General features: G+C 37.3%; 1 long non-coding RNA gene across 3 annotated transcripts in view; it reads left to right on the top strand.

Annotated features, from left to right (window-relative positions):
- Positions 1 to 748: 748 nt before the first annotated feature.
- The window catches only part of LOC129701639 (uncharacterized), a 52676-nt gene continuing 47424 nt past the window's right edge, over positions 749 to 6000 (top strand). For all 3 annotated transcript variants that reach the window (XR_008724227.1, XR_008724228.1, XR_008724226.1), the window contains exon 1: positions 749 to 1687. This is a non-coding gene — a long non-coding RNA (uncharacterized LOC129701639). The remainder of the gene's footprint in view (positions 1688 to 6000) is intronic.

Genomic DNA, 6000 nt, shown 5'->3' with positions numbered 1-6000 from the left:
CAAATATAAGATTGTAGGCTGCCTTCTGTACGACCACCGTATGCATAATTTCTCAATAACTGGTCGATGATTTATCTGTGTAAATCATTTTTGTGGTATGGACGTTTTAATCTTCAACGATCTTACTATATAAATCTGTAAAGTGTGCAACTTAAATTTTTATATATATATTCAAAGGGATCTTTTGCAAACTTATCGTCGTTCTTTTTTTTTAACGTGATATTAGAATATTCCATTAGACTATAAGATAAATAGCAGAGATAAATATCGATTGAACCGTCCACAGACTAGACTGTGAGATGTTCCCACATGGAACTCTCTGCACTAGTTTGTTTTAATAGCAGTTTGCTGTATTTTGGCATATTTTCAGTCCCCTCTTTACAGAAAAAAACGTGCTTGCCAAGGTACTCGTTTTTTAAAAAATATTGTCGCTGCCTAACCCCACATCCACTGTTTTATAGAAACAAGGGCCAATTTCTGAATCTTTTGTACCGGTACAATACAATACAATACAATACAATTTATTTGTCACTTGAACCTCATAGAGGCTCAAGTGAAATGTTGTTTTTTCTGCAGTCATACATACAAGACCCCCCCCCCCCCCCCCCCCCCCCCCCCAAAAAAAACCCGGTATGTTGCGCTGCAGACTGACGAGTATTCTTCGGATAAAGAATAAAACAAAAACTTTTCTGTTTAAAATCTAGTGAGTTGAAATACATTGCACACACGAACACTCTATGTTTTAATGCACCCTTTATTTTAACCAGAAGAAAGAAACGCGTTAGTCCAGTACATCAAAATTATATCCGCGAAATTGAGGGGCGATAGGAAATAATAAATGGCAATTGCACATTTTACAGAATTGAAACGTTTACACGAGCATTATTAGGCCCGAACTAAAACGATTGATTGCCCTCAAACTAATTCAGTGCATTTTAAATACGACATTTCCAAGATTTGCATGGGATAAAATGAATAATAGACGAGTGACGGGGAGATAAATAATCCGCAAACATGTTCAACGATTATTATTATTCAGAAAATTAGTTAAAATGCGGAATTTTGATTTTAGGTAACTTTATTTATCTCTAAACTCCACGCGACAGAAAATAACGTAGAAATAAAAGCCGTTCGCGCAATGAGATAATTTGCCAGCGGGTTTTAATATAATTGCATAATCGCTTCCGAATTACTGACAATACTACCGATTAACCTTTGTGAGGCGGCTAGGATACATTTTCTAATTAATAATCGAAATATTTACCATGTATATTGTTGCGCAGAGACGAGGGGGGTGAAAATCATAAACTGATGACATTTCCATGGTTCTATTGTAGCCAGTGGAAGTGCAAAATAAACAATTCTTAACCATTTAGAACTTCAAAATACTAACGGCATTATAGTTACTTGCCTCTAGGTCGTTTGTACACGAGCACATCGATGACTGAAACATTTGGATGAGAGATGTGTAGCTTCTGGTTGCGCCACTTCAAGAAATTAAAGAAATGCCCCTTCAGCTCGGAATGCGGAGCCAGGTATCCCGTTGTTACACGTGTGCTTCATCTGGAAGTCAGCGGTCTTTGTGCACCTGCACCCGCTTCAGCCGATGTAGAACTAAAAGCTGAGTGCAGTTTTATATTCATTCGAGACGAATTTCAATGAGAGTGGTAATGGGCGTCCTTCTTTTGTAAGTATTTGAATTCAGATAAGATTTGTGACAACGAAGTAAAATGTAAAATAATTTGGGACAAAAACAAGTTTTTTTTTACAGTAACGCAATTAAAGGGTTAGACATCTGTCATGCTTGGGTAAATCAAATATTTTATACCTCAATAATTTTTGAGTGATTTGCGACAATAAAAAAATACAAATGTGTTCGGAAATCTACAAATTAAGGAACAATTGAGCGATTCAACAGCGTTACCGAAGGAGTTCTATGCATCAGGAGTAAACAAAAAATATATACGCTGCCTAAATCTGAACATGTTAATAATTGATATTTCGAGAATAAGATGCCTGTTATTGTACGATCCATTGATTTGGTGGAGAATAGTAGATTTTTATTATGACTGTATCATAAATTGGGCATAAATCTAGGCAAACAGTAGCAGCAACTGTTTAAGCTGTGAGTTTATCGCAGGTTTGATGTTATGACGGCTTGTGTCGGATCGGTTATTTTCCGATTTCATTTTCGTAATCAGGAAAGCTCTTGATTCAGAGCCCTTGGAGATGACTTTCCATTCACTGTATATGGACATTGGTGATGCAGTGGATATTAGGTCTGAATGTCCGTCTCCTGACCTCAAGGTGTCCTGAAGAGCAGTCAACGAAACACTGTTGTACCATGAACTGTCAGCCAAAGACCGGACTCTGCAATCGACGGCAAGACAATGACAAGACAATCTGCAGAGTTTCTATGATGGTGGTTGAGGGATAGATATTTGCCAGAGCACTGGGAACGTCTCTTCCAAAAAGAGATGCCTTTGACCGTGCAGACTTTCTTCAGGATCGTGTGCTCAAGTCCCAAGAGTGTAAACTGAGTACTGATCTTCAGATTCAGAAATAGAATACTACTACTGAGCTATGACAAAGATTCTACAGAGGTTAGGAAATTTGTCTTTTATCTTTAAGCATGTTGAATCTAATTCGAAATAACATAACCTCTAATGTTAATGGTACTATATTTGCACACCAGATTGGCCAGAACAAAATTGGCTAGAATAGGATAGTATTAAAATGGGTGCCTTATTGTTGATGTAGATTTGGTGGGCCTTAGGCATGTTTCTGTTATTCGGCGACACTCTATACAGAGACACAAAACGGCAGCAAAATGCTGAGTTAGATGGTGTAACATTTGGCAATATAAGATAATGTTTTTTGGGTTTTTTAAATTATCTTGAGCATCATTGATTGAAAATCACTGCTGGCTTTATACATTTAGTGGGTTCCTGGTCTCAAAGGCAAAGAAAGTGTGAATGGAGAATTAAAGATTGAAAGTTTGCATTGTTATATAACTGACAATAGAATAGAATGCAGAAGTAAAAGGAAGTGCAACACTGAACTCCAGAGGTTAGTCTTGGGATGACTGTTGTTTTCAATTTACAATTACACAAATCTGCAGATTTCACAAACTAGTGGGAATGACAGAATTGAAGAAGAGACTGGTAAATGTCAGTCAGATGCAGATGTCCTTTATTTGTGCAAAGGGTGAATTACGTTTATTCTTTTAGCATGAAATAAAATTGAGGAATATGAAATATATAGCATGATGGTGATAAAGAGATATGTGGCACACACAGGCACAGACACACACACACACACACACACACACACACAGACAGACAGACACACACACACACACACACACTCAAACACACACGTCCTTGACAGGTAGACAGCATGCATAATCATTGGCTTTATAAAAAGAGGTTTATGTAGAAGACAAAAGCAAGGAAGTTTTGCAAAGCCTTTGCAAAATACCGGTTGGTCCACAAGACTCTTTGGGCATTCATGTGAGACAATTTGGGACGATTGTAAAGCCTGTTAAAGCCTTTGAGAATTTGCTGAAGAGATTTATTGGAATGACATCTTTTTATGTGGAGAGACTAAAGAAGCTATGATTGTTTTTCTTAGAGAAGAAATGTCTAAGGAAGATCTTATTTAGTATTTCCTTAAAAGTCTTGCTTCCTTAAAAGCCTTGACAGAGCAAATAAAGAGAAACTGCATTTGAGTCAGTACCAGAAGATACAGATTTAGCTCAGAATGGAAAAAAATACACCTTGCATTGTTATTGTCTGGAATACAGTTTTGAAATGGTGAATGAATTAGATACATTCTGGAAATGAGAATATGTGCAGGGCTCATGGAAAAAAAAAAACCCAGGGGAATGAGGCATGACATTAATATGATAGCCCAAATGGTCTCATTCAGTTCTGGGTTATTCTTTAAAGATACAAGTTCATGCTGGTGCCAGAAATTGTCTGCAAGACTTTAATTTTTTTAAATTCAATTATAATGGAAGGCAGTGGAATAATGGGACCACTGCAGACAATTGTTAACAACAGTCACCCCATTCCAAAGCTCACCTGTTACAGAAGAGGAGGGTGCATCTAATAGATGTTCAATACTCCAGGCGCATTGCTTGAGCATGAGGTTTCCCAGCAGTTCACCGGAGAAGATCCACTCCTGAAATAGCTGTGAAAGCCTTCACAACCTAACTGCCAGTCTGAAGAAGGGTCTCAACCCGAAACATCACCCATTCCTTTTCTGCAGCGACACTGAGTTACTCCAGCTTTTTGTGTTTATCTTCGGTTTAAACAAGCATCTGCAGTTCTTTCCTACACAGCTAGTAAAGCCCTGCCCTCCACTGGCTGTTGTCCATATTGTAAGGTTCTTTTGGATGTTTAAAATCTATTCCAATATTTTAAACAGCAACAATTAAAAAGTATACTAAACCTAAATTGAAATTAGTTAAAGTCACTAAAGTAAAAGTATTAAACAAAATCAAAATAACCTTTACAAAAATAAATGTACCATTTGCTTTTTCTCCTGCAATCGTACATTCCCTAATGAAATCAGTGGGATCACAGACCCTCTGTCATTGAATGTGATGCCCTTACCATGTTTATTGTTACCATAAATGTGGGGAAATCTCAGCAAGATGAAACTTTGCAGCTGGACTCCATGGGGATTCCACGTAACCTGACATCTAGGACACCCAGTAAGTTTGGCTGTACATGTGCGGATAAATGAATAAGTGTGACCAGTTTTATTCAGAACCATTAGCATTTACTGGCAATATATGGAATACTATTTACAAACATCCACTTTTGCCTGAAATATGAATAAATAACGCATAATTCATGAATAAAATAAAGCTTTTGGTGTGGTCAATAACATCAAGTAATAATATTCACAACAGAAACAGAAAGTCTTGCATAGAGATATTTTTCTAGCATTAGTAACTGAATAGGTAAATAATGTCACTTTGTGCTTGCTGGTAGCAATATGACACACCAGCATTACTTTCAGTGTAGTGGTACTATCATTATCCAGGCTTCTGAATAGTTCAACAATACATTCCCGCCAGATGGCTCTCACAAAACCCTGGACTCCTTGGGTGACTATGGAAGTAGAGAAAATGAAATAAAACAAAAGTAGTTAGATTATGTTAGATTTATTATGCAAGTGAGAACCAGGCTACATATAAAAGGCTGAGGGGTGAAGTAAAACAGCAAATGAGGTAAAGGGGAACATGAAAGTTGAATGGTAGTCAACATTAAAAAAAAATGAAGTGGAAGATCTTTTACTGATGTGTAAATTGTATGCAGGCAGTAATAAAGTGGCTGTGCCTTATTAGGGGATACATACATGGTAGGGTTAAAAACTTGAAGGACTTTGTATATTTTTTTGGTGAAGTGTAGGTGACAACAAATTATTGACAGAAATGGAAATACTAGAGATAATGAACAGCGTTAAAACTGATAAACAGGATATGTTGGAGCACTGGCTATTCTTAGAGTGGACGTCACTTGACCTGTACTGCCTCTGTATCATGTTGCTAAGAGAATTAGAGATGTAGATAGCAGAGGGACTTGCCATGGTCTTGCAGTCTTGCCCATGTAGAAGGAAGATGCCAGCAGAGGGGAAAATGGTAAATGTGACATCATTGTTCAAGAAAGGCTTAGGACATCCTGGTAACTGCAGGCCAGTCAATTTAACATTTGCAATGGATAACGTTCCATAAATATAATCAAGGAAAAAAAATAACAGGCAGTTGAAGAGGTTTGAATTAATTAAGAAGAGCCAGCATGGATTTGTTAAGTAATTTGAACAATAAACTGAACTGACATTAGAGGGAAATAAACTTGACATGATGTGGAGACTGAGCAGTCATGTGAGACTGATTGGATTCCTCTCTTTATTTGATCGAATGACTGCCTTCTGTACCATCACAACACTGTACATAGAACATAGAACATAACAACCCAAGAACAGGAC

This window comes from Leucoraja erinacea, chromosome 11 (assembly GCF_028641065.1).
Source record: "Leucoraja erinacea ecotype New England chromosome 11, Leri_hhj_1, whole genome shotgun sequence".
NCBI lineage: Eukaryota > Metazoa > Chordata > Chondrichthyes > Rajiformes > Rajidae > Leucoraja > Leucoraja erinaceus.
Note: the sequence above shows the minus strand (reverse complement) of the source record. Positions and strands in the feature narration are given on the sequence as shown.